Source organism: Achroia grisella, unplaced genomic scaffold (assembly GCF_030625045.1).
Source record: "Achroia grisella isolate CSIRO2021 unplaced genomic scaffold, CSIRO_AGI_Agris_v1 utg702, whole genome shotgun sequence".
NCBI classification, from domain to species: domain Eukaryota; kingdom Metazoa; phylum Arthropoda; class Insecta; order Lepidoptera; family Pyralidae; genus Achroia; species Achroia grisella.
Window position 1 is genome coordinate 1516380 of NW_026712999.1, and position 18173 is coordinate 1534552.

General features: G+C 32.9%; 1 protein-coding gene across 1 annotated transcript in view; it reads right to left on the reverse strand.

Moving 5' to 3' along the window:
• LOC131850085 (uncharacterized) overlaps positions 1-9010 on the reverse strand; it is an 80831-nt gene extending 71821 nt beyond the window's left edge. Inside the window, exon 1 of the mRNA XM_059200238.1 lies at positions 8635-9010. The gene's annotated coding sequence lies outside the window, so the exon portion shown is untranslated. The remainder of the gene's footprint in view (positions 1-8634) is intronic.
• Positions 9011-18173: the final 9163 nt, after the last annotated feature.

The window sequence follows — 18173 nt, forward strand, 5'->3', positions numbered from 1 at the left end:
TTTTAATACAACATTCCCGAAGACCAGACTGACGCTGTACTCGTGGTTGTAAAACCTCAGGCAGTGGTTTCGGATGAGCACCAGGTCTCTTTTCAGGACCGCCGTGGACAAAATAAAGTTTGCCATAATATTCGGCCACCTCCTATAGGAGATAGCACCTACAGAAGATATATTTGTACGTTAACTTCTACAGTAACTAGATACAATAAAGATCATAGAATTGTCCTTAATTATTCAAATTTATTTTAAAAGTGTTTAAGCTTAAATCCGTGGTGAATTCAGCGCATCTGTTTGAATATCTCATTTGGTTACGGCAATTAAAATTTTACTGCACTCTTGTTATTTTACCGTGTCAAATTAACTCTATTTAACAAGTAAGAATGCATCAAATAACAAGCAGTAAAACATAACTAGTTTTTACTAATAATTAGTGTCACAAAAGTAACTGACCCAATGACACAAATTTGAACAAAATTCGACATACCTATAATAAACATAATATCTCAGGAAAATTCACACAGCGCCATTTATTCCCAAGCTAAGCTGTACTCGTTTTAAGTGTACTGGGCAAATTGATATAAATACTTAGAAAACACCCAGACAGATAAAAAGAATCATACTCATAAATACAAAATTTTGGACCATGCTAGGAGTCGAACGCGCGATCAGAAGTAAGGTGGTGTCCATTACACCACAGAGGCCGCCTACGTATATTTATTTATTGAATTGAAAAACTATCTTTTGGGGTATAGTAATAGGGAACAGTGAGCCTATTGCTATCAAAATAGAGTTTCAGATTGATCTCCACGTTGAGCTGATTAACATTTCTTCATCGTCATTATCATCCACAATTGGTGCTTCTATAGTGGCACGGCCGGCATTAACGGTATATTAGCGCAGGCGAGCACACCTTCTATAGTCCATATTCCATGTATATTAAATTAATACATATAATAAATTATTATTAGCTACGAAGTGATGGTGCTGCACTGCCCTGTAAGTTGTGTTTCGATTGACGGCTCACAATATGTCAGTAATTACATAGTAAGGGGCATAACATCTTAGTCCTCGGGAGTAGCAATGTATGAATGGTTCTACGGCTGTCACAGAATGAGTTTTCTATAGTGCTGTTCATTTGTTTAAGTAGCACATACTAGTAGGGCATTTCAGTGATATAAGAAAGCCTATAAATAAATAATTACAATATTTATCTATGTAGTTGTAGATAATAAATAGCCGATGACACTGAATAATATAACAATGCAATCAAACAGAAAATAGAAGTACATACTATCAATCTCTTTGTTGCCGGAACCTTAACTTGCTAACCTCGACCTAAAGTCCATATTGAGACCGTATCACAAATATCACTATCAATTCACACGTCAGGATATAACGTAGGTGTCCCGGCATTGTCATCCAATCACTGTTCTGAGCAATTGCTTTAATGGGATCTACCTACATCTGGTTTAGACTTCTCTAATAGTCTCTAACTAGGAAATGCCTATCGTGCTTTATCACCAGGTGGTAAAGTTTAATTTTGTAGTTATATTTGCGTAAGAGATATGCGTCCCTGGTATGCCGAGTGTGGCATAACTCCGATATTGTGATAGCAATGTTGCCGGTAAATTGGATTACCCCTTTTCTAAGCATTCTTGTAATGGACGTATCATTAAAAATATGAAGTATTAAATAAAAACATGTGTTATAGACGTTAAATAACATCAGTTTTTATATGAGCGACACTATAAAAATGTGGCAATATATACTTCTGTCTTATACTCCAGTACAGAAACAATGGTAAAAAATTCAAGATATGACAGGTTCCCTGTCGGTAACGTCCAAATATATACGGGGAAATTAAAGTTGCTTTTACCACGATGTACGATGTTGATAATATCTCTGACTACCCATTCATGATTAGACCCATAAAGATACATTTATAAGACTATAATTGTGTGTGCATGTAAGCTCGTAGGAATACTTAGTACTTATACTTAAGGTTACTTAGGGAATACTAACGAGTTTTTGCTAAGAAAGAATGGATTTAATCTGAACCAGAAGTTATTCAGCCCGAGAGACTAAGTCAGAAATTATATAATATTCAATATTGTAAGCTCTGTATGTTTTGCAGAAGCAAAACATATGCTAAATGTAAATGGATTTTTTTAGTGTAGCTAACACCAAAAAAATCTATTTTCTATATTTTATATATTTCTACTAAACCAATAGGGATTGACGCTCTCTATTCTCTATATTTATATAAGTAGCTATATTTACTATACAATCTCTCGTAGTAGATTTAAAAGACATTGTAGTCTATTTTATCTATTTGTCATAAGATAACATCAACAAGTAAAGTATAAAAGGAGACATATAAATTTTAAATATTGAATTTTCCCTTCATAAATACTCATTTGTAAATGGTTTTAAATACATTTCTGAGTGAAGGGTCATCTGCCCCAGCGTAGCCGTAATATGATGTTAAATAGTGGTTTTTAGCAACTAATCCTGAGTGTCGTTATAGTAGCAAAGAATGGCCAACTAGAAGTTAGTCTATTCGAGTACATTTTATTTATAAATAGCTACAGGGTGTACATGTATTATACATATAAACCTCCCTCTTGAATCACTCTATCTATTGCAAAAACTGCAATAAAACTCGTCGCATAGTTTAAAAGATACTAAAGATGAAGCAGTGGGTAGGAGAGTATTCAATTTCCTTAGGCCATTATTTGATAAACTTAAAAGTGAAGATTTGCTATTAAAATATAAATCTTCGCGAATTATTATAGTCATATCTGAGATACTAATTTGTAAATCACTAGCTCTTATCAATCTGGTTTTCGAGATGAAAGTTAGACTATGGCGATCCTTGCGATACAATTTATATTTACATGAAATTTGATTAAGAACCAATTTAGTGAAAATGTTACAAACATAAATAGACGCTTAGCGGATGATACAGATAAGACAAGGATAAAACCTTAACATAATTATTATAATTTATCTACCGCAATTTAAAAGATGAAAGATGAATACTAATATATCTTATATTAGTCAATATTTTTTTATTCGTTTTGTCTATCAACATTATTAGCTAGACCAAGTTATAAGATCTTATAAGATCAATTTTCAAGGTTCAGAGTCCAAGGTTAAATGGCTAAAATATATGCAAAAACTCCTTCATCTATGTATCTCATAACATCTCAAGTATGTAATTTATTACTGCATTATCAAGGTTAGAAATAGTAATTAGAAGTACGTACAATTGCAGTATTACCATGTAATTATTGTTTTTTGTTTTTGAAAAGTCTGGCATACTTTAATAAATTAAATTATAACATACGAATTCAGAAGCATTTAAATATATGTTTTTATCATTTTCATTAAAAATATCGAGAGAGCCTTTTCTTTTTAATTTGTTAGCAGTCTTTTCACCGTAAAGGTAGTCAGAAATATACTTATTTATACACACAAGTTTTTTAATATGTCATTAATTGTCTACGTCATGGTGAAGAGTCCAACGTGGCAGTGGGTAAGCCTTACAGCCTTTTCCATTTTGGTTTGTTATCGGTGTCTCTTTTCACCCATGAAGTAGATATTTATTTATATTAACACACAAAGTTTTTTTTAATATCGGCAATATTTGAAGTCACGACCTTTTAGGTCAGTCGGAGTATTACTACTACTAGACTACGATAATTTCAATCTAATTGGCTACAATTATTTCTTGGTTAGTAATTAAATGTTGAATCTATAATGAATTTATTTATATCAAAGGAATATGACCTTATTGGTATCTCACTGGTTTCCCCACGAACAGGAATCGCTTTACTGCATCTGTTTAAAAGCACAGAATAAATAGATTACATCTATAAGGAAAGTGCCGTGCATTGATTGTGGCATTAAGTTTTGCGCACAAAGGTATTACCCAAAGTAAACCCATTCTCTTTTTAAAATATAAAACAAGTAAAAAATATCTTTGTCTAAAACACTATAAGGTTAAAAAAAAGAGTTTTTTAATATATATTGAAGTCCCAACGAAAAAGTATAATCATAACATAAGGTTGCCAAGCAAAGTGACTTAATCGAGATATTTTTATGACATCAAAACAAAAAGATTTAGTTGATAAACTTCAGACATTCAAATTCTACAACTATCAACGCATTTTTAAGTTGAGGAAGGGACTTCACCAACAATTTATCTTGGCGGTTCTTTTGTTTTAATTATTATAACCTTTTGTCATTTTCATCTGTTTTTCGATTATTCTATTTATAGCTATTCTTTTGGTAATTCCTAATATTAAAAGAATATGCATTATTATAATTTAGTACTGCTATTTCATTTTAATGTCAGAGCAGCCATAATACACTAACTTGCCCTCCAGTTAAGGTTTCATAATTAATTATTCAGCATGGGCCTCTTAGTACACTGCCATAAGACAACCGCAACGATTATCTTCTTACATTTGTGACCGACGGTCACAATAATATAGAGGTCCATTTAGTAAGATAAACTTACATCTCGAAAACCTTTCTTCCCCATTAAATGGACCTGAGGTTAGACTATCTAAAAAGTCGTCTGCGTGGGTCTCATGCCAAGCAACTTATTTTGTGAACTGTAGGATATAATTCAGCAGTAAAATCACAGGTAGAGTCACGACATTTTAGTCCTTTATGCCATTCTAAAGGTATAAAGTACCTGTCTTGCCTACACTACGCGACCAAGGAACAGGACATTGTCGACTACATCCGGACCAAGACTAACCTAAACTTGAGGATGACACAGCTAAAACGAGTCACAACGCGAGCTTCAAAGCGTTTATGGCACGAGTCTACCAACATGCTGTCCATCTTCATGAAAGAAGACTACTCGCCGAAGGGATACCGTACCGGCGCTACCGTGGCAGATTGTTATAGTGAATGTGGTGACTACAAAAACAATAATACTATTAGTCCGCGCAAGGTATATATAATATGGGTTTGGTATTGTTATGTAAATAATATAATATATATAAGTTGCCTGAAGCTAATAAATAAAAAAGTGGTATTTCATGATAAGGTTACATTCATGTATATAAAAGATGTTTAGCACTCACCATCAAGTGTGGCGTCAGCTTGTTTACGATTATAATTAAATAAAAAAAATCGGTTCCTTTGTTTTTACTATGTCATAAAAATATAATCGGCCTAAGAACTACATTTCCAGAAAACATTTGAAAGTAGCGCTCATTAGGACATAGTAGTAGATGCGAACATCAAATTCAGTTTAACCCGAATAGGATCTAAAAAAATGTAGATCTATAACGTAGCATTAATGAAAGCCACTAGTAGCAATGGCGTTGTGCGCAATCACCCCATAACCATTACACATAATAGCACTAGTAAATCTGTATGTACACTCGGCTTCAAAAATACATACATATATTAGGTGACACAGTGGTAAATATACTCCAAAAGATTTGAAACATAGCATGCAAAGTATCTGATGTAGACTTCTTCTCGATAATTGTATTGAAAAGAATTAGGCAGATACTCGTTCTTGTGCATTATTTAAAATTGGAATGTTTTCCAATCTTTTTTTTCTCTTTCTGGCTCCGGCGATTTTACAAACTTGTTAGTGAAGATAATTTGTGCTGAATTATTTGAAATTGGAATATGTTTTAAAAATAATTATAGTGCTAAAGGTTGCCACAGAGTATTATAAATTATGAGAATTGAACCAAATTTTAATTTATGTTTTTACATAGATTTGTTGGAATTTAAAATCTGTGATGGTTCTAAAAATTACTTTTACAATACGAATTCTTCTTCTACGAAATTCTTACGAATGAGGCGAACCTATATGCCTATAAAATCTCCAAAATTACTATATGCACAATTTGTATACATAAAACAATTTGTACCATAATTTTGTACAAAAATAATGTTTGTTCTAGACACAAGCCCGTTCAGTACTTTTTAAATATTCTTAAGAAGACTTCCGGATGAAGTCGAAACAAGTGTCGCGAAACATGAAAACGGGGTAAATACGTTTTAAGTTATACTTGTATATATTGTAGTTATAAAATGTTAGTGCCACATGATCATTTTAAATAACTGATCGCCTTGCTAATATGTATTACAAACGCGAATGTTTATGAGTATAGATGGATAGATGGATGGATGAACGTTTGTTACTCTTTCACACAAAAACTACTAAATGGAATTTGATGAAACTTTACAGTAATGTAGCTTATACATTAAAATTGCAGTAAGCTATAATTTTAAAAGGTATTATGGAAATTGGGCGAAATATAATGATAAATATCAATGAAGTTTAATGCAAACCATTTTGCGCGGGTTGGATAGTAGTTATAATAAAATGATCATTCGGATAGTGTCCATTATTATTGAATTTGTGTCCCCCAAGATAATATTGGCAGTTCCTGATACTACGTACGTATGGAGTTGATTATACATAGGTACCTGCCGGTTAGATCAAAGGCGGAGTATCCTAGCATGTTCACGATAGATTAAGATCGACATGAAAGCATCTATAATCATAATGTCACATCACTAGCATTTATTGCTTGATGGCCTTAGGGGAGTATTCCATTATCAAGTACGTTGTATCAGTGCTATATGAATTTGTCAATTTATGACGGGTACTATAATAAGATTTTGAGAACGGTCTAGCCAAGAGGTTTACTCTCTGAATTACTCTCTAAATTTGCCTGATTAAATTTATATTTCTGACTGACATTCGCCATTTATTGCAACACCCATAACAAATAAAAAATAACGAGACGACACGACGAGAGACGGCAGTAAGTTTTCCAATTGATATACAAAAATGAGCGAGTTAATGAAATCAAAATTAAATTAAAATATATTCACTCATGTAGGTCCATTACAGACTCTTATGATATGTCAAATCTACCGTCAGTTCGGAGTACTTTCGAGCTAGGAAGAACTGACAAGAAACTTTGCTCTCATTATTTTCTTGAGCTTCTACTAACATGTTTAGAAAAATGTAGATTCATTTTTAAATTACTAATTAGGGATAAAAGAGTGATCACCAGCATATGCTATCGCAATTTTTTGAAAATATTCAAATCAGTGGCCGTAACTCAAAAAGACCAGTTTCCACAAACACCACCCTTTCACGACTATGACGGATGAGTCAGCTATCATTACACTCAACCATACTAAAGATACACAACAATTCATAATTACTTTTATCTAGGGTAACAGTAGGTTTCTGATTGTCAGTATGGCTTTCGCCAGTGTAATATAACTGAAAAAATGGTTATTTGTCGAAAAAGCCTATTTTCATGCTTAGACCCATAAAGATACATTTATAAGACTATAATTGTGTGTGCATGTACGCTCGTAGGAATACTTAGTACATATACTTAAGGTTACTTAGGGAATACTTACGAGTTTTTGCTAAAAAAAAAATGGATTAATCTGAACAAGAAGTTATTCAGCCCGAGAGACTAAGTCAGAAATTACATAATCTTTAGCTCATTCGTATGAACAATTCAAGACAGTATAAATATTATTAACGAATACCTACATCGTAATCTTAGTGCGCGCACACACTCTTCTTAATAAATGTAGTTCCTTTCTAAACAACTCCACCGTCTATGTCACCGGAAAAAAATACGAACTTAAAACAATATAATCCAGAGTCGTTACCTACTCATTAAATTAACAAACAATTAGGTTTCACATATTAGTATTTTTTTCTCTTGGTATTTTTTTTTTTTGCACCCTGGCGTAGCACCAGTGGATGATGATCGAAGAAGTCAAGTCAGATAGCCTGTCGTGGCGAATTAACCATAAAGGAAAACCATTATGGTTAGGAGTCCCTCTCGTTGATCTATATTAAAGATACCTTTTATATTCGCTAGAATTTATGCACATATCCGTCTCAAAACATGCCCGTCTGCCCTTAATAAACAATGATTCCTAGAATTCAACCATCTCCGGTTACATCTGCGATGACCTTTTAAAGATCTAGGTGATTTAACACCCAACATTCTGATAGACACGGGTTCGATACCCACAATATGTAAACAGGTAGGCGAGTGAAAATATATTTGCAAATTTTTAATTAGCCTATAAATTTTTGCCTATTACTGCATCTGTCATCCATTGACCGAAATACAACTTAGAAATTAAGCAGAAATACATGAACCAGAGGTGCAGACGACTTTGTGCGAAGTCTAACTTATTTTTGAGTGGTTTGGGCTTTAGAGCTTTAGCACTGCGATCTACATAGACCCGTCAAGCACAAGAATTGAAGGATACCCTTAGGGAGCGATGGTTGTATCAGGATAGAGTGTATATTTTCCAACGGAGATATTTCTTTTATGCATGTGTGGCTACAACTAACCTTTAGGATCTCTCTAAATCTAACTTGGTAGAACATATTAGAAATATATAATATGTAGAAGGATATAGGTTGTATTTATTCTGGGTAATCAAAAAAATGTCTGCATAGATGTGCAAACCCACGTATAAAGCCTACTATATAAATTAATAAAAAAAGCAAGAAAATGGATGCTAGTGTTCTCTTTAAATATGTACATAAATAAATAAATATAGATAATACAGCACACACATACATTATCATATCCTTACCTTCAATTTCAAATATAGGTGATATTTGCAGTCGCTGCTGATATGTGAGATTGAATAAATGTCTGCCACAGATTATAGTATATTCACACTTCATACATAATTCGAATCTATCGAGAAACGGAGCTTCTTTTTGAAAATTTTCATTTTTCTTTTCACAAAAGGATCCACTGTGATAGTTTTTATTATTAACGTCAGGCTCACAACTTACTAAGCGACATAATTGCTACTAGCTGAATATTCAACAACCGTGATAACCATCAAAAAAGCCATTTGCTTTTTGTTTAAAAGGAAAACTCGGAAGCGAAAATTACGCGGGAAAATTTCAAAAATAGAACGCGATATACGTCACACAGGAAGAGCGGGGCCGCACCTCGACTGCTAGAACACGCGTTTGGTCAGTATTTTGACCGTTCCTGAGCTGTATTATTTATTTTTATTGGAAAATTAGTCTATAACTGGTCGTAACCTCTCTACAGGAGCTGAGCCCACGCGAACTCCGTACGCGACTGAACTCGAGCAATCCTGTCTTCAAATTCTGTTTAATAATTTAAGACGATTGTACACAATGGTTCAATATATACGGCATATCTCTGGTGTCACTTTATGTATCGTGATAATGACGCAGAAGCATTCACAGAGAGTAGATAATACCGTATCACGTGGATTAAAGTAATAAAAAATCAAATTTAAGAAGTCTATGAATGTATAATCTAGATAAAAATATAGACTGAATGATTAGTCTCCTCCATTTTTTAAGATCTGATAAAAAATTTATGATTCAAACTTCTTTCTTTTCTCTACCAATTTACCTCTCTACTACTAATAATATCAGTTATTAGTAACTTAGTACTACTACTTATAACAGATTAATATTATAAAGAAAACGGATTTTTTTGTGAAAAAAATTAAATCTGGGACCACTACACCGATATCAGAAATTATTTTACCGTTTAAAATATAAATGTATCTATGTAATTGTACATTTGAGATTCGGTGGTCTAGCACTGTAGCAGACGACCTTGCTTCCTATGGTCGCGGGTTGGATTCCTCGAACAGTGCAAACCTATATTTATGAGTATGATTACTTTGTATTTATAAAAAATATTTTTGAGTATTTATAACAGTAGTCTATTACCCATAACATGAGCAAGCTGGATAATTTTAAACGAAACTTAGTACATAGATAGACCACATCACAAATTAATACATAGCATATATTTTATCGTAATCCAAGTAAGTAAAGTATATGATATCACTAATGTATATTATACTAATTGTTGTCTGTTATTAAATATCATAGTGCAGAACGAATATCACGCTATAAGTATGTAAGTCTGTGATCTATGGTTTTATGTTGATATAATTTCTGATTTCAAATGAAATTTACAATTGTGTTCATTATTTAAAAGAATGACTTACATGTATTAACAGCTCCAGCAATATCAGAGTACGTAAGGCGTGTAGAGTTACTATTTCAATAAATTATTGTGCACTTACTCTGGACCGCCTACGAGAGTCTTTGTTTTGCAGCCATAAAACACATATTAAGCATAACAAACATACAAAGTCTTGGATAATTCTTTTATTACATAATCTGATACTAAAAAAGGTGCTTAATTGGTGCTTTTATTAATCTTTGTAAATGATTATACAGGGAATCTTTGTAAGAAATCGTGTCTCACACGACTTTTTACAAAGACTCTATATTGGAAGGAACTTGACAAATTAGCAGAATGTAGGTCAGTTAGGCCAGACGGTAGTTGAGTCAGCCCCAAGTCTGGAGATTGACCTAACAAATCACCGCGTCAGTAACATATCCCTATATTATACTATTGGATGGTATTACTACAAACTTTATAGAGGAACACCTTTATCAAGATTCAAATTCAAAATATCTTTATTCATTAAGCTCTATTACAGACTCAAAAAGATATATCAAATCTACCGTCAGTTCGAGATGAGAAGAATTGACAAAAAACTCAGCTCGTTTTCTTTTCAAATTCAAGCTGCGATTTGATTCACTTAATTAAGGTAGCAGCTTGAAGCTATACTTTAGTTGATAAGATAGGAATTATACGGTACTTTTTTTAAGTGTTTGTCGTTGAATTTTAAGCGCCTCGATCTCGCTATTTGTTACGGGTAACAAGACCTGTATTCAAAGAACAGTGGGTTGTATATGAAACTAAATGACAGACAGTTAACACTCCAATTGTAAAAGAAACCCGGACGAAGAGCCTAGTTGAATAGCCACGCGAGTTTTCAATACCTAAAGTGCTGAGAATACGAGAAGCAGCGACCGATAACTGAAAACAAGCGAAATATTGGTCGTCCTTCGAATGGGCAATCTTACGTACTTCACATGATATCTTAACCCTCAAGAATGAGAATCCATATAGGGTAGTACAGGACATCACGTGATGACGTATTCATTTTGCTGTATAATATACATTGGCTACATACCAACAGGGAGGCGAACGGCTTGTATACAATTTAGTTAAGTATATAAAAAAGCTGAACAATTTTAGTTATATAAATAGATTACAAATTGACACATAAAAATTATAGTCAGAATGGCGTCACAACACAGGGAATCCCTTGAACATAAATAGTCACATACAGTGCGGTCTTAAAGGCTCATAAGACAAAACCAGATTGTGTTATGAGCTACCTGTTGAGGTTTTCCCTAGAGATAGCATGGGGTTTTTCAAAAAATGTTAATAAGCTTTTCTAAGGGTCGACCACTTGAACGTGACCGGTGACAAGTCTTGCAAGCATGCATCTATAGGCTATTACAGTCATTAAAACAGAACAGCAATATTTTGTTTGAAGTTATAATAAACTTTAAAAACACCAAACCCTTTCAATAACAACATCTACATTAACTATCTTCTGCCAATTTAAAAATGTATCATTATTAATATTTCTAATTTACATATTTGTGTTTCATTTGAAAAGAAAATAATTGTAAATACTTTTAATCCTAATAATATCAAAGAATATCAGCCAGTAAAGTGTGTCAAGAATAGTATTTAATAATTAACTGATAAAGCAAGCATTTTGAGAATTTAAAAAGTTGTCTCTAATTTTGTGTTATTGTTAATTTCTTATACAGTAATGTAACCTGAGTATCGGTCCTTATATTTCGTTGTGTAAGGCTTGACGAGTTCATGATCCATTTCTGATGTTATCAGGTGTATCATAAATGGTATCAGGCGGCGTACAAGTCTATATTGAGAAAAGGAAGATGAGGGCGGACAAATCTCGATGCGATAACAAACGTTCGCTCCCTCCATTATGTACATACTAGTGTTGTGTCTGATAACCGTAATAATATCCGTATATCCGAGATAGAAAAAAGATCCGTATTTTTTTGGTATTGTATATTAGTAAATGTCATTACATATATTAAATTTAATACAAAATATGCTTCAATATTAAATTTCATTTAAATTATTACCACATATTTCGAATACTTAAAATGGAAAATTTATATGTTCAATTGTTGTCGGTGGTCAGTTACTAGTACCCATATGACTATAGGTAATGTTTTAATGATGTTAGTAATAAAATGTCAACTGTTTTTTACGGTAACACTCACCGTCACTATGTAATAATATCTTATCTGTGCCGTTACTAACAGAATAAAAAGCTAAAAGACCATTTGGTTTTCGTATGAGAGTTTGCCAGTTTAAACCCTGAGTAGGAGGTAAGTCAGATTTGGTTCTGGCCAGAGTAGGTTGTAAGGTTTTAATAATGTATTGTAATGCTTATAATTTTCAAGCGGTGGGGGACAGCTCCTCCAGAATTTCCACTTATTCCGATCATTGAAACGAAATATCACGTACATACTGCTTTTCCTATTGTATTTTATCGCTGTGCATAGTAAAGATTTATTATTTATAGTCCTATCCGTGGACATACATTCTTAACTATCTGGCACATCACTAGTACATACATACTGTTAATAATATCGTATAATCTGCACACCTTTGCAGCTATAAATTCAAATTTTCATGAATAATATAAGATAGGAATTTTTAACATCGTCATAAGAATCCATTACTTTTCTGCTGGCTACGAGTCTTTACTCATAAGAAAAGGATTTAGCATTCTATTACCACAGCTCGTACATGGCTGTAAACTATAAAGCAGTAAGAAGCCAATTAAGTGGCTTTTTATTATTTACCAGCTTTAAATATGATGTTTTGTGACTTTACTGTTACAGTATTTCTATTTCACACATTTTAAATTATGTTTTATGATTGTTTGTCGTTAGAAACTGACTAAGTGACTCTAATAACGTTATATCGTCATGTGACTTTCATAGTAGGTACCTCTCATGGTTGCTATTCCGGACTACATCCGGAACACATTCAAAAATAAGAAGTCTTCCTTTACATATAATCATCATCATTATCATCATTATTTCAGCCCGGAGGACATCTTCCGGGCTCCTGAACAATGCCCTACCCCAAAAATCTCCACGACCATCGGTCCTGCGCTGCTCGCATCCAATGCTTTCCAGCGATCTTGACCAGATCGTCGATCCTCTTGACTAACTACCAAAATCTCAATATTTTGATCTTTTTACATTGTCATATTCACTTCCATTAATATTATCACAAACAGACAGACCCCTACAGCATATTAAAATAGAGCATCCGCCTGTGTGTACGTCACTGATTTATCTGAACAAGCGGAACCGCATATAAATCTAACACCCACATGAATATACCAACATTGCCAACGCGTATTCTCTTAGACATTGCAATTTTCAAGTTTTATCAAGCATATGCGTCCTGTATCATGCTCTCTTTGTAATAAAGCTAGTAATTACTTAAATAAATTAGCTATGTCATTTCATACGTCATTCTGCTTTATGCTTCCCACAATATTTGGTCCCATGTTGGTTATTCGTGATATTTCTCTAAGTAGGTAACCTAATACTTTTATTATATATCTGAAATAGAAAATAAGCTGACATACATGATGGTAAACAATGACGTCACAAAATACCTATATATGTGGCATAAACCATATATACATTTGACATATACTCAACCGACGACTTTTTTTAAATTTAGGAAATCAGACTTCATGAAATTTTGCTATATACCTATCAAACAGAAACATGGCATAAATAATGCGGCTAAAATAGTTTGTTTACTAAGCAAATAAATAAAAACGTGTCGGCACAGTGTCCATTTCGCGTACAAAATTGAATACTATTCGTCTTTGTCTATAATTAGTGCTAGAATTTTGGCGCCAACTCCTGGACGTGACATTTTGTAAGTAAAATCGACTAACATATACACTTAGAATTTTCTAAAAAAAATGTATGCTTTTATAAATGTTTATTGTGCCCCTCGACATATTTTTTTAGGACAACACTTGGTCTTGGTCTTTTGTGCCGTGAACAATTATTGGTCTTGTTTTTTATTAAAATATCGTCTGGAAAGAAATACAAACAGTATTTTTTATTAAATCTAAATAATCGGCTTTTTCTATAATAGATTATTTTGTCACATCCCTATAATAACAGTATGGTGGTACGCTAATGCCTTTTAACGATTTAATTCTCATACAGTTTACAAACTACACATTATTAAAGATTATTCTCGGATTGTTTGAATGTCCGGAGGAAATGAGTCGTTACATTTTGGAAATATTTACCATCAATTGGCAATCGCGACGTAGCTTTTAAAAATATATAAGTATAAGAACAATGTTTTAGTAATTTGGCAGGTATAATTCATCTAACAATATGTATTTTTATGACTATAAGTCATAATCGTCGCTTATATACTTAAACAGTAACATAAACATCACGTTATCATGGAAAGTTCCTATAAAGTACCACTACTACGTTCCCATTCCGAAAGACTAAAATGTCATGTTTCGTTATCTTGTACCTAGTTTCACTTTTCAACTGAAACACATTTTACAAAGCAAGATGAGTGGCGGGTACAATAGGTGAGATACACGAGCCCCCGCAGTCAACTTTGAACAAAGTCAATCTTTTGGGGGCTAAAATAGGTGAGATACAGGTGCCTATGCCAACTTTGAAGAAAGTAATTTTGGTAAAAAGTAAAAACAATAATAATATTACAGGCCGTTTACACTTGTAAGTTTTAGTTATATATATAATGCTAACTAATACCTATATGTATAATTGCGAAAGTATTTTTTTTATTATTTATTACGCTTTCACACCCTATCGGTTTAGCCTAAAATCATAACATTTGGTAGAGATTGGAGATAGGTTGTTAGTAATCGAACCTACTGGCTCCATCGCAACAATTAAAGTAATGTAGGTAGGTACTGTACCTTGAACTCCGAGTTATCAATTCAATTTTTAGACCAATGACGTGATTTCCTTCTTAATAAAAAATTATCACGCCTAAAAATGGGAGATATTTAGCACTAGTGACGAAAAAGACTAGGCTTCAGGTGGATTGTACAACTATTAAGACCACAGTCAATTAAGTTATTTCGATCACACGTACAAAGAAGCGAGTATAGATTAATTAGTCTAGTAGTAGGTACTACTAGTTCATTAATAAATATGTCCTTCACCTACAAACCACACATTTATATTAAAAAGGTACTTACCTACATACTTTCCTTTTGTTAAACACATCTAACATCTAACACAAAAATACCATTGCTAGCACATTAAGAAAAATAACTGAGACGTAGATATACAGATCATCCCATTTCGCTCATTATCTGAGATAAACATGATAATATTTATATCTAATCTTAAATTTAATGACATGTCGATTTAGCTATAAACATGCTGTTGAAGAAATTCGTCATTATTCGGTAGTAATATTTTCCCGCGAGTTCGGAGAGAACTCTTAATACAAAATACGGTCAGTACACAGTATGTCTAGCCAAGTTAGTAAGTCATTTATTTTTTACATGTTTGCCAATGAGTGTGGGTGCTGCTCCTCTACCCACCTTCGGAACCGCAACTGACTTTCAGTAGGCTTCATAACAACCACAACTTCACAATTGTCTTAATAATTTTAAAAGTTTTGTGAAAGAAGATATAATTGACGTTTGGCTGGAATTGAAATGAATGATTTTTTCTGGACTGTCTATGAATTAAGTGTATGAGTACATGATTAGTTGCAAAGAGTATACCAAGTTAAAAATGAGGTAGGATACTCATGAAAGGTGGGTAATAATGCCATATACCCCCTTGTTACTGTTGTAGTTTTTTGATTTTATTTCCACACGAAAAAAAAGATACTAACTTCGAAAAACTTCAAAAAGCCTTTGCAACATTGAACGACTTATAATGGAAGCTTTAAGAGCGTTATTTGCTTGCTATATTTCTAACAAACTTCATGAAGTGAATACTTAATTCAACAGATACATGGTTAGTTCGTCCCCCCCCCCCCCCATCCATCCCCCGTTCTCATTCAAATCAGGACAACGGCCTGAGGTAAGGTTCTAACCCCTATCGATGCCCTCATACAGAAGTTGTATCCGTCAGGCAGGAGTTGAAGTCCTTCCACGCATTTAGAATGCCGTCTGCACTTGCCCTCTTTTGTCTGGTAAAGATGTAAAGGCCAGTATCATAAGAATAATTTAAATAAATATATGGATAATACCTTACTCAAATTTCGAAGCTTTACACGACTTTATACCAGATTATGGAAAGTTTTCTTTTTCCGTAATTATAAGCGCATAGCTATTTAGATATAATTACGAAATAAAATTATACCTAAGTATATTTATATCGCAATTATAAATATGTATCTATTATTATACATATTCGCTTATAGCCACTCCAGTCTTTTTCATTTAATGTAATTATTTCGAAATCAATTCCTTAAGTAAACAAGTTTGGCAGAACTCAATTGCAGAAACTCGCGTAAAGTGGTACAAATATAGCTTTAGGAAACGAAAAAAGCTGTTAATGGACTTCTTGTTAAATTAAGTGGACTCTCTAAACTAGAAGCAATTAGTGTCACAAGGAGGCGAATCTAAAGAGAAAAATGTAACGGAATAGCCAAAGCTTTTATTGTCGAGATGGAAATAATGAGCGCGGACACGCAGAGCTTTTATGTCACGCTGTTGAGTTTGTAATACATTAGTAAATTTTCAACTGAAAGAAGTATGTTTTGTGAAATTTGAATGGCAAACTAGTTAATGGAAAGTAGTGACCACTTGACATGAACAGAACAGTAATAGGTATAAGTAGGTAGAACCATATTTCATTTATGCGTTTAAGAAATGAAATTGCAGAAGAATAGGTATGTCTGATTTAATTTTTATGGGGACAACCAATTGATAATTAGCAGTGGCGCGATCGGCTTCGCATGCATGATGACTACACAACGTATAATAGGGGATAAATCTCCAGAGAGATATACCTTAGTATATTAAAATTTGTATTATTTATATTAATACAGCCATGTGGAATCATTCATGCGTTGCCCTCAATTCTGTCAGTTTTTACGTAACTGGAATGCCAAACTGGCATACATTAAAAAACTATATTTTTTATGTATGCCACTACATTCTTAATTCAAAATGAAAATACTGAAGAATATTTTTTTTTATAAATTAGTGCCTAATTGATTGGTAACCTTCCTACTAAGCATCCTACTAAGGTCACACACGACTAAAATAAAATTAGCAAACAAATCATCGTAAATCCTGGTAAATTTAGCTAAAAGACACATTACTCTAAATTGCGTCGTCGCGTGACGGAATTCATCAAGCGACCCGCCTCCGCGTCATTTCAATAAAGAATAATTTTTAAATACTAAGTTTGTGCCGTAGTTTGTTACGACATCTAATCGTTTTACGCTCATGCAAGTTAATTATTTATTTTTAATATCATTAAAAAAATGTATTATAAAAGATAATGGTCTAAAAATAATATTTTGTTAAAAATAGAACTTAAAAAAAAAGTAAAGAAGTAATTATTTATGTGAAAATTTTTAATAGCCACCTACTATTTTGTTTATACTGTAAATGTTAAATAAATTTAATGAAAAGCCGATATGTAGGTGTGAACACTCCCATATTATCCAGTGAAGCTGTAGATTAAAATAGTTATAATAAAAAATAACCTACGACTCGTCTGGGCTGTAAACTGTAAAAATACAAACCACGGAGACTTGGCTCTGCCGCGCCACCAGGCGACTTGATTTGCGCACGATGTAGCGACCGCAAAATTCTCAGTAGTGTTTAGCTTAATAAAATAATAGATGGCGTCATATAGATTAAAGTAAAAATGTTATTAATTTGAATGGAAAAAAGAAGATAAACCTTTTGGTATATTTACTTTACTCTTTGAGATAAACAAATAGTAACAAATAAAATAATATCAATGCAAAAAAAAGTATAATTAAAATAAATGCACAGCTGTAAAAGGCTGTCAAAATTGCAATTTTCTTAACTTACTCTGTGGAGTAGAGTTGCCAACCATTTTTTTTCTAGTACAAATTTTTTTATTAATAAAATATTCTAATTGTATAATTTACTGTTTTCATTGGCTTCAATAGTTTATCAAAAGA